This window comes from Equus quagga, chromosome 3 (assembly GCF_021613505.1).
Source record: "Equus quagga isolate Etosha38 chromosome 3, UCLA_HA_Equagga_1.0, whole genome shotgun sequence".
In the NCBI taxonomy this organism is placed as follows: domain Eukaryota; kingdom Metazoa; phylum Chordata; class Mammalia; order Perissodactyla; family Equidae; genus Equus; species Equus quagga.
This window is the reverse complement of record NC_060269.1, coordinates 61,669,955-61,682,032: the sequence shown is the minus strand read 5'-3', so window position 1 is coordinate 61,682,032 and position 12,078 is coordinate 61,669,955.

Sequence of the window (12,078 nt, the reverse complement as noted above, 5' to 3'; positions counted from 1 at the left end):
ATGGGAGCCCCCAGTCACCACCCTCATGGGTGGAGCCCCAACCGGGCCAGAAGCATCCTCCTAGCACCAGCCAAGCTGGCAATGAGCGGGTGGGTATTGCAGGGGCCGAAAAGGGGAGAAGGCGGCCCCTGGATCCTGGAGTCCACACACTCAGCCTGCAGGGGCCCCCTCACCCTCAAGGGTGGCTTGTCCCCCTAACTTGCAAAGGCGGGGGTTGGAGCTAGAGTTTCAGCTACGCAGTAGGTGCAGATGTTTAAAAAACTAGGCTTTCTACATCAAGGTGGGAATGGAGAATGGGTGGTCCCACTGAGAACCCCTCCCTCTCACCCACCTGAGGAAGCAGCTCTGAGCAGCCTTCTGCAGCAACTCCTAGGGGACCCCGGGTCTACTGTGCGAATGTAGGTTCCCTGCTGTGCCCCATGTTCAGGCAGGGACCCAGGCATAGAAACCCCAAACTGAGAAAAATGCCCCAAAACTGAGCTGAGATTGGAGCACCCCTTGGAGTCCGGGATGAAGTGCCCCATAGGTGAGGTCTGTCCGGGAGGGCCTGGTTGACTCCTATTGTCCTGGTGTCCTGACTGGTTTGTCATTGTTTAATGGAGTCCTCTTAAGAATTGCTTTAACAGAAGCCAGGATAGGTTGGGGACCCTCCGCTTGTGCTTCCAGCTTCTGCCACAACTGCCTTTCTCAGTGTGAGACCCACATGTGCAATGAGCGAGTTTTCACCTAAACTCAGGCAAAATCCGGAAGACAATAAGGGCTGACCTGCCTCTCCTTCCCAACCCTTCCCCTACTCGGTGTCATCCTCTCCAGGACAGCGTGTGTGGCTCTCCCTGGGACGTAAATGCATGCAGACGCGCAGGCCATTAAGAAGAGACGGCTGACTCTCCGCTTAGGGCGGGGCTGAGAGACGGACTCGGTGTTGCTGCTCCTGCCAGTTGTGCCACGAGATGCATGAAGCCCCCAGGCCCCCAGGCTCCGGGGTCAGGGGAGGTGGGAGTGGCAGGCGAGGGCATCTGCACCATGTGCAGGGACCTTGCTGAAGAGCTCACAGTGGCGGAGCCGCCCTGCTGCAGCAATGTTGCGACTTACTGTACAACGTAAACAGACAGCTGTTCATCTCTGTGTTTGCGATGGCATCTTCATTTTTCAACAAATCCTCAGGAGCAATGAGTTCGACAACAAAGGAAAGTGCCTCAGTAATGGAAATGTAAGTCTCTTAACTTTCCCTTTTTCAAGAAAGTTAATAATAACGCGCACAAAATGCTTATCTTGAACTGTAACATGCACAAAATAGTTGTCTGTGTTTACCATCCACCCTGAGAACCACTGTGGTGTCACCGATTATATAAGAGGCAGGACCCATGTCTGCTCAAGAAGCATCAGCATCGAACTCAAAGGTCATCAGTACCTTTAGGAAGACTGTCTAAAATCTTGGTTAAACAGTGTGCCGGGGGTGTCTGCGAGGGTGTTTGGGATGAGATTAATAGTTCAGTCAGTAGACTGAGTAAAGCAATTGCCCTCTCTCATGTGGGTGGGCCTCATCCAATCAGTTGAGGGCCTGAAGGAAACAAAATACTGACTTCCCCGGACTAAGAGAGAATTCTTCCTGCCTGACAGCCTTGAGGCTCAAACTGAGAGATCAGCTCTGAAGATTTTGGACTTGCCAGCCTCCATAATCACGTGAACCAACTCCTTATCATAAGTATATATATAACAGTATATAATATATTTATATTTTTATATTTATATCCTATTGGTTGTGTTTCTCTGGAGAACCCTGTCTAGTACATTTGTCAGTTCCAAGTTTTCTCACACCCTAGGTCCAAGTGAAGTGACAGCTGTTCACCTGACAGCACCATCGAGAGAACGTCACTCATGGCTAAATGGCGCCAGTTTTATACTAGTGTAATCAGATGTATCAGTAGGGGAAAAAACGGTCAATTGCCGTGACAGTTCCCTTTTCTCATCTAATTCAGGCAATCAAAGTAAGGCTTTTGGACATTCATCCTGTTCAAGGTGAAATATCTCTCAATATTGTGAATACTACTGGAAATCCACTTTTTAAGAGTTCAACACAAAAGGTAAAAGTACTTGTTTTGGGGGTGATAATATTACCACCTCAAATATGTAAAGGTTGGTCAAAGCAACGTTCTCACTAAAGTTGAAAAGACAAACTACGGAGCAGACGTGGACCCAGACCTGGCTGTGGGCAGTGAGAAGTCAGACCTGCACCAAGAGGGGCAGAGCAGAAATGCGGGTGAAGGAGGGACAGGAGTGGGTGGAGGGCAACTTGGAACAGCATCAGACTCCTGCCGTGAAGCCGCTGTCCTTCGGAGCCAGGGCAGCCACTCATCCATCTCACAGATGTCACCTGACCGGCCATCCCAAGCAGACTCTGTTAGGCACCAGGGACCCCAGGGTCAACAGGACAGTCAAGGTCCTGCCTTCAAGGAGCTCACCTTCTAACGCCAGACACGTGCAAACAAGTAAACAAATAAACGAGTCACTCCCTATTGGGATGTGTGATATGAAGGCCATAAGAAGCTCAGGTCACTTTGGGGTGTCAGAAACTTCACGACTGAGGCTATTGGACAGGCACATAGGAAGTGCCCACAGTATGCCAGACACTGGGGTAGGTCGTGTACATAGAGAAATGAACAAGACACAGTTAGTGTCCCCAGTGAGCTTACCATCTGAAATAGGAGGTGGGTGTATACACAGCGACCAGACGCTGCTGCAAGGAAGAAAGAGACAAGTGCTACAATAGACACACAACAAGGCAACCTTTAGGACTATGGGAGGAATCGGAGAGATTCTCAAATGAAGGACAGTGTGAAATTGACTTTGAAAGATAGTGAGGATTCTAACTGAGGGGCTATAGGGGAAAGTGAGCTATATAGAAAGAACGAGAAAGCATATGCCAAGGCCCTGGGTTGGAGGAGAGAAAGCAGGAGCCGGGACAGAAGCAGGCTGTGGGAGGTGACTACAGGGACTGGAGCAAGAGCAGGTGAAAGAACTGGCACACAGGGTGGGGCCAACATCCAAGAAAGGGCTAGGGAGCGCAGACTCTTGTGGAACAGGGCGCCATTAAAAGTTTTCGGCAGGGGAGCAAAATGCTCAGAGGTATAGAGGCCGGGAGAAGGGAGACCAGGAAGGAGGCTATTAAAATTATTCAAGCCAAGTATAATATTAGCTATCATTTATGCAATACACAACTATTTCATAAGTGCCTGCTGTGTGCCAGCGACTATTCTGAGCCCTGACAATTTTGCACTGATCATGAAAAGTCCCTGCTCAGGAAGCTTCTGATCTAGCGGGCAGGGAGAATCAATGAGTAAACAAGTGAAGATTGATGTAACAGACAGTGAAGGTATACAAGTTGAGCTCCTACTGTGTGCCAGGCACTCTTCTAAGCACTTGACATGGAGTAACATAGTTCTAATTTCATGACAATCCTGTAAAGTAGGTATTATTTTTATCATCCCCATTTTTTAGATGAGAAAACTGATGGTCAGGGGTTGAATAACATCAGGCAGTCTAGACAGAGCTCACGCTCTTTGCCTCCACATTTTACTGCCTTTCAAGGGCTGGTGGCCTGGCAGTGGTAGGGGGTGGGGAGGAGAAGTCCCCAAAAGCAGGGCCTTTCCTCTCCCCAGTCCAGGAATCCCAAGCCCGCCAGCCTCCCACCTCCTCTATCCCCCAACTCCTGAGCACTCGTCTTTTTGCACCGCTGTTCCATGGCTGCCAGCTTACTGCCTGCTAGCCTGCAACTAGTTTTGAGAGCCAGGAACCATTGTACCTCTGTTGTGCTTCTTTAGAGCTTCATACAGTATTGGGGACATTGCTTGCACGTAGACTCAAGTTCATTGCCAAACGTGCGGTTTGTTCAGCAAATTGTTCAGCAAAGAGTGGCTGCATGGATCAAGTAGAAAAGGAGAACCCCGATAGGGAATTCATCCTGTGTTCTCTGATTCAAAGGGGACAGCTGTTTTATCATCAGGCGTTGGAATTTTCCGTGATGGGTAAGAAATCAAGTCCCCATCCTCCTTGGCCACACTACTCAGAGTGGAGCAAGGTCCCCTCCCTGGTCCTCCTCACAGAAACTCAGGTACAGGGCTAACAATAGAAATATTGATGGCACCTTACAGGTACTTGGCGTACAGATAGGCTTACAAAGTAGCCATGTATCTCGGTGGGCATTTACAGTTTTGACTGCGCAGATCAACAGCTCCGTCCTTGAAGAACTGTTCTCCCTCTGCTGCCCCCATCAGATGGCTCTGACCGGGACTCCCAGCCACAGAGCCTCCCTCCTTGGCTAAAGAGTGAGCACATTCCTCAAGTGGACCAATCATAGTACTCCATTGTCCTTGGCCACAGTGATTGGGCCAGGCATGGGCTCACAACCCAACCTGAACCAATCAAAATAACTCTCCTCACCGCACCCACCACACCCCCAGCCATGCTGATTGATTCAGAGATTTTCCTACCTAGAGCTGGCAGAAAAATCAGCTGGTTTTTCTATGTCTCCCTCTTGGTTGTGAGGCTGTAAGAATCCTAAGAGGCTAGAGCAGCCTGTAGCTGTGACTCCAGCCTGAGCGAAGGAAGACAACACGCAAAGGGAAGCAGAAGAGAAAGAGGAGAGATTGATGGAGAGATTGCTCCTTAATCCAGTCACCCTGGGAGGGAGCTCCACCGTCAGTGGTTTGAGCCAATGTGCACATACCCATTATCTGACTGAGGTCAACGAGACAGGCAGGGCAGGGAACGCTTCCTCCGTGACAGATGAGGAAACTGAGGCTCGGAGAGGTAAAATGATTGCTCAAGGTCGCTTGACTAATAGGAGGTGAAGCCATGACAGAAGCAAAAAGAACTTCTACCCTCTAGATGAGAACTCTTGTCTCATCCACCACCCCCAAGGGCATGATCCCCATAGCCAAGACAGCCCCTGCCCACATGTGTGATGGCTGCTGCGTATAAACCACACCTTTTATTCTGGACTCTGAGCCAGACCACAGCATCTACTCTTAGGTGGAAGACTATTTAGGGCCGCGGGGACAGAACCTCTCCTCTGGGAACTTGTACACACAGAGTCAAATGGAGGATTTGAGTGATGCTAAACAGAATTTTCCAATCCTCATAATCCCCTCTTGAGAAAATGTCACCCAACAGCAGTGTCATCATTCCCACTCGCTCAATAGGGCGTCTCCCATAAAATGCATTCAGTCCAAACTTCTGTCCACCATTAATGTTTTATTATTATAGTTCTTCACAGTAATACTTGTAAAATGTCCTCCAAAGAACCCAAAGGGCTTTCTGACATTTTCTGTAAAGTTCTTTTATACCTACTCAAAAGGCTAAGGAAGCAGAGGCCATTCCCAGTGCCGACATTTTTTAGGTAAGGAGTAGGTAACCCGTGTATCCTTTCTGAGGCCCCTTCCTGCTCCAGCATCCTAAGAACATGGCAACGTGGCTTCCAGCCAAGGTTCCACGGCACCTGGGCCAGAGAGAGAACAGGGACCTAGCTTCCTGAACCTGATACAGTAAGACCATGTTCTCCAGGCCCCATCATCCCAGAAGAGTTTCTCAGGAGGTCGTCCTTCCTATGAGTTTCAGATTTCCAGCCGAATCTGGAAATGCCGTCTCCATGACCCCTGCCACGGAGGAATAGCTTGAAATTGCCCAGAGGCTCTCCTGTAAGCTGGCCTGAGGTGTTTTCTTTTGGAAGACTCCAAATGCCTCTAATGTTTTTGTGAACGATTTAGGCCAGACAGGTGGACAAAGGCCTTGGAACTTTTCTAACAAGGACAGAGCTATTGGGGAAAGTTGGGCAGTGCTGCTCGAAACTCTTTGCAACAAGCACTCACTTGGGCCAGCAGATACTATGCTGAGGACAATACCAGGTGGATGTCTTAGGCATGGGGAAGAGACTCAATTTCAAACTCTGAACCAGGAGATTGCTGGTGGTTGGGATGCAAAGCCTAGAATAACTCCAGCCTTCAGCACAACCAAGATAGCCTGACAGCTTCATGGAATAGCCACTGCCCACATGCTGAGAAGGGGCAACATGGCCAGTTTCTCAAAGGTCCATGTCATCCTGGATACCTCTTATGGGCCACCTCCCATTCTCACGGCCTCACCTCTGGCTCCAGCCAAGGCTACAGAAAACTGTCCTTGTGCAGATTTTGTCCACCGCATCCTGACAACACCTCATCTCCAGCATATGCCAGATGTCTTCTGCTTCCTGCGAGGGGACTTCTCTGATGTCACAGCGTGCAGCACCGTCAGGAAACCAGTGTGACATTCACACATATACATCCTAGAAGTGCAGGGGGTTTAACATCCCATGAAGCAGCCTGGTCAATGGCAGTTTGGAGCCCGCCTTCCTGAATGCTTCTCCCTTTCATCCCTCATGCAGAGAGTTCTGAGACTCTCTCTATGGGGCTGCTCAGAAGGCCCCAGTGGGATCAAGCACCAATCACCTGCAGTGGTGGACGACACAGGAACAAACCTCAAATTGGCTTTTCTAACTTCCTGTCTTTGGTCTTCATTCCTGCTCTCTGAGATCGCTTCCCAAAGAAACCACACACTGCAGGCAAACCTTTGTCTGAGGTCTGCTTCTGAGAGGAACGTAGGCTAAGACACATGTCTCCATCTTTGAGTTCCCATGTTCCAGCACTAGCTCTGTCTGTTTCAGGTATCTGTTGCTGCATAACAAACTGGCCCCAAACTTAGTGGCTTAAAACAACAGCAATCATGATTTAGCAGTATGGGCAGGGCTCCTGTGGACAGCTTGTCTCTGCACCACGTGGCATCAGCTAGGACAGCTCAAGTCGGGCTGAAGGATCGACTTCCAAGATGCTTGACCTCCATGGCTGGCAAGTTGATGCTGGCTGTTGACGGGGAGGTCAGCTGAGACTGTTGACTTGGAGCCTAGATTCTCCACATGGGCCTCTCCACATGGCTGCTTGGGCTTCCTCACAACATGGAGGCTGGTTGCAAGCAGGAGCAAGCAGAAGCTGATAGTTGTCTTAAAATGGAAAGAACAGGCAGAGCATCTTTGAGCAAGAGACTGGATTCTATTGGTCAAAGCAGCGTTAGGCCCAGCCCAGAATCAAGGGGAGTGGGAAAAGAGACATACCTCTCAGTGCAGGGAGTGACAGAGTATTTTTAGCCATCTTTGATCTGCCACATCAATGGCACAGAACACTAGATAAATGAAGAGTTAAATAAGTGGTTAATTATGCAAGCTAATTAATTAATGCTACCAGCTATTACTCAACAGTAATCTTCCATCCACCCAAACAGCTGCTGTCACTCTGAAATTTCAGAATAAAATATTACTTGGATACTAATTTATTTGAGACTAGAAGGTGTTTTGACCTCAAAGTCATAGAACATTGGAGCTGAAGGGATCCCGGAGGTAAGTCACCTCGGCCCCTTCACACTACAGCTGAGGAAAGTGAGTCCCAGCGAAAGGAAGGGATTTACCCAAGGTCACCATCAGGGTCAGTGGCAGGGCAGACACCAACCCAGGGCTCAGATTCCCGGGCCAGACCCTCCTACCACATGCGATGCTGGCTGGAGGAGCACAGGAAGGGCTGCCTTCTCCATAGGAAAGTGCCTTCCCAGTGTCTTTTGAGTCTTTGTTCCCAGAAATGCCACCCTCCAATCTGAGCGGCTGTTGGAAAGTCTTCAAAAACTGAGCAGAGGGAGCCAATGAAAGGGCTGAAGCTGTCAGCATGGGGGAGGAGCTCAGGCTGGAACCAGTAAGGCCTCAATGGGCAGCTCTGCCTGCACCACATTTGTGCCTGTCCCAGCTGCACGGCCTGCCAGTCACATGGGCTCCAGCCCATCAATGTGTGTCGCTTCCCATTTCGGAAGCATTTCTGGATCCCCCAGAAGGTGCAAGCACAGAGGAGATTGCAAAAATAGCAAATAAAAATCATCTCTCACTTAATACTGAGGACTTGTCAAGGCACTTCGTTTCATTATCCTTACTTTACAGATGAGAAAACTGAGGCTTGGAGGAGTCGGGGAGCTTCCCCAGCTAATAAGTAACCTGCTGGGATTCAAACCGAGGCCCACCCGACCTAACGCTGACCCTCCACCACGTGCCCTCGATCGGCCATCACACTGCTGTGATTCCTTCCCTCTTGGAGGTGTGATCTAGACAAGAGGTCGACACGCCTCATACTCAGTCTACAGGGCAGCGTGTAACAAAAGGCGGTCGGCCCACAGGCACGCGAAGGCAGACCCATTACAGAAGAGGCAGGACTCGGGCCCAGGAGGGACCACAGGATCCCCAGAAGGCAGGCTTCAGGGATGGGAGGCTTTGGAGCAGGGGAGGGGAGGGCAGGGCATCAGAGCTGGAGGAACACCAACCTGAGCAAAGGCTCGTTGCTGGGAAGCCGGGGGGATGGGTAGAGTTGGCGGCAGTGTGGGAGGTGAGGCTGCCTGCTGGAATCCAGGGGCCCACAATGTCTGTGTAGGAGGCCGGGGGTCTCCTGTCCTCCAGGTTCACAAAGGGGAACTAGGAGCCCGGCTTGAAGCTGCATTTGCACAGCAAGCCCTGTCACTCTTTAAATTGCGTGTTCGCCGAGGCGCCATGCCCCTCTACCAAGCCCGTCTTCCCTCTGACAAGGGTTGGGAGGGGAATATGGAAGAGAGCCCTGGAGGTGAGGCTGAGCTGCGTTCCCTGTGGTTCCCACATGGGTGTGGACAGGATGAAGCAGAAGGAAAAGCGGTCATTGATCAAGCCTGCTTTGAGTCATTTGATGACAGCACGGAATTCCAATCCAGCCATCCACTCTGGAAGGGGGTCTCAGGAGCCCCATCCCTCCAGCTGAGGAAACTGAGGCTCAAGGAAATGAAGTGACTCACCCTGGGTCTCACATCTAGCTACTGGATTCCTGAGAGCAAGGCCCAAGTCTCTGCCCTCTGTGCACACTTTCTGTCCCCGGCAGCAGTTGGCTGGCAAGGGTTCAACCTGGAAAGGTACAGGAGACAGGAAGACCATGTCCTGCATAGTCACAGTCTGGCTGGACGCAGGAGACACATACAGGAAAATGCCACCCAAAAGCCCCTGTGCAGTGGCTAGCAGAGGGAGGCATCTCCAGGCCCAGAGGCACCCCAGGGCCTTTGCCCCTCCTTCCCAGGAAGAGAGGTTTCCGCCCTGAGCAAGACAGTGCACGTCAGAGGCTGAGGCCTGGCAGCCCTGGGCCCGGGGCGGATTCCCAGCACTCTCAGGGCAGCCGGGGCCAAGCTGCTGACTCACCGAGCAACCCTCAGACGAGTCACTTCCCTCCTGGCCATTCCGAGTGGCATTGAAAGTGGGCATCCCTGTGTCCCTCACCACCTGCGTCTGAGCCTGCCATACCTGTGCCAGAGGGCCCTGTCCCCCAGAGCCGACTGGCAGCTAGCTGAGTGGGAAGGGGTCCAGACGATGCGGCAGAGCAGGGAACATGCCGTGTGAAACTGGTATTCAATGGAAGAATATAACCTACATGCAGAACGGGAACACAATGCCTGCTTATTTTCACAGCACGCACCCCTGAAAAGAGAGCTCCACAGGCTTCTGGGGTGACTGGAACATACACGGGAGGGAGTCCTAGGGGCGGCTGTGCTGGAAGGGGCACAGCTGAAGGCTGAGAAACCACGGAAGGTCAGGAGCATAGACTTTGCTTGTCAGGGGTGACGAGCAGTTGAACTGCTCTGGAGGAGAAGAGGTACGTCCTCACTGAGGGCAGCTCAGGCTTCTTGGGCAAACTGCAGGGCGGTCGTGGGGTCTGGTCACATGGGGAACATAAAGGGACTTCTAGAAGAGCCCACAACAGAATGCTCATCACCCAGGAAGAGGTGTGGCTTGATGCACAAACATATTCAGGTTACATTTTCAGTTTTTTAAAAAGCGAGTTTATGAAACAATATAATCCCAATATTCTAAAATAAAGTTCAGGGGCCTCTGGCCTATTGGTTAAGTTCGGTGTGCTCTGCTTCGGTGGCCCGGGTGTGGACCAACACCACTCTTTGGCGGCCATGCTGTGGTGGCATCCTACATACAAAATAGAGGAAGATGGGCACAGATGTTAGCTCAGGGCCAATCTTCGCCAGCAAAAATAAATAAATTTAAAAAATGAAAGTTTAAAAATACTTGTGTGAGCCCACACATACACCTGGAGAAAAAGTCTAGAAGGAGCACAACACAGTGTTGACAGAAGGCATCCTTGCATCGTGTGATTATAGGGAATCTCTTCCTCTCTCTGTCTCTCTGTCTCTGTTGTTGCGTCTCTGTATTTCCAAGTTTTCTGTATGTACCTACATAACTTGTTTAATAAAGGAAATAAGAAAAGGTTTTAAATTAGGCCTGGAAAAGGGAACTTAACAAAGGGCTAAATTTCTCTCCAAAGAGACCTTACCATCTCCATTGGTTTAGAATCAGCAGCCAGCTTCCCACTGTGACAAATCCTAAGGCTCACCATTGCACCTGCCCCCATCTCTGTCCTATCGGGCTCGGTCAGCGGGCACAAGATCCCAACAGCTTTGATATCAGGCCTTGGAAAGCCATGACATGTGCGTGTGTGTGTGTGTGTGTGTATTTACATTAAATATAATTTATCTTCTCACATGCAGCACAAATTTTCTTCCTAATCTGCTCTGGTGGGGACAATGACACAGATAGTTTTCATTCCTGACTGATGGCCAAGGGTGGAGTATGGACACAGGCTAGGAGGCGGCAGAGAGCCAGCATAGAGTTAAATTTTCCCGGGGATCATCAAAAGGCGGTGTATCGGGAATTTATATCTCATCATTGATCATCTCCTGAGCTACTCCCGTGGCTTCTATTTATTACTATAATCTGAAAGCTCTTGACATAAACCAGTACCAATTTATCGACAGAAAAACGGAGTCACAGAGAAATAAAGTGACTGGTCTAAGATCAGACATGGAGCGGAGGACGGACCAGCGCTGAGGAGCTGATCCATCATCCACAGATATTGATTAGACACCTACTATGTGCCTGGCCCCACAGAATCAAAGATAAATAAGATGCCTTTCCCACATAAACATGTTCCCAGACTAGTGGGAGGAGAGAGGCTTACAAACAGAGACATTGCATCATACTTGGGTGCTGTGTGAGAGGGTTGTGGGAATATGCAGAAAATAGGGCCACAAACTCACTTGGGGTGGGAACTGGGAGAGGGGAGGTCAAATGGGTGGAGGGTGTGTACAAAGGCTTTCTGAGAGGGGAGCACTTGAGCCAGGTCCTGAGACAGGAGTAGGAATCCACAGAGTAAAGATGTGGGGGAATGCCCTGGGGAAAGCCCAAGGGAACGGCCTATGCAAAGGCACTGGGATATGAGGAAACAAATTTGGAATTCTATTTGGAATTATTTGGAAATTAGCTGTGTCCAGAACACAGCTGTGTGCTGTGGGGAGTGAATCAGGGGTAAGAGGCCGGCCAGGGGAGTGGGACCTGAATGCCTCTGAGAAGTTTGAACTTCGCCTCATTGGTAGTACCAAGTAGGCAACAGATTAAGCCAAAGGGTGACATTTGCTGACCTTATGGAACCTCTTGCTGGATTGGAGGGGGAGAGGCTCAGGGTGACAGCCAGTGAGGGACTGTGGTAAGGGCCTGGGGTGGACAGTAGTGTGGCATTGGGAGGACAGAGTCCAGGAGTCTCCATGGGCCACAAAGGTCCAGCCTCCCTCAGGAGACCAGCTGCTGCCTCCGCACCAGGTCCTGCCCAGCTGGGAGGGTGCTCCTGGGGTCCAGGTTACGTGAGGACCTCCAAGGGTGGACTCAGATGACAAAGGCCTCTTGCTCCATCCTATTCAGTCCAACACACTGTAGGGAGAAGGAGAGAGATCAGGCGACACGGGCAAAGTGGGGCAGACCTCCAAGAAGGTGAGCGGGGGCATGGTGACACATGGGAATGGAGCCAGGCCAGGTGTCTGGGGACCTCATGCCCTGACCTAGTGACAGAGGCTGGGCGGCAGGCGGGAGTGGATGATGCCATGGGCAGGGGAGGTGTTCAGGGCCTGGATGCAGGAGCTGAAGCTCCAGCACACCCTCCA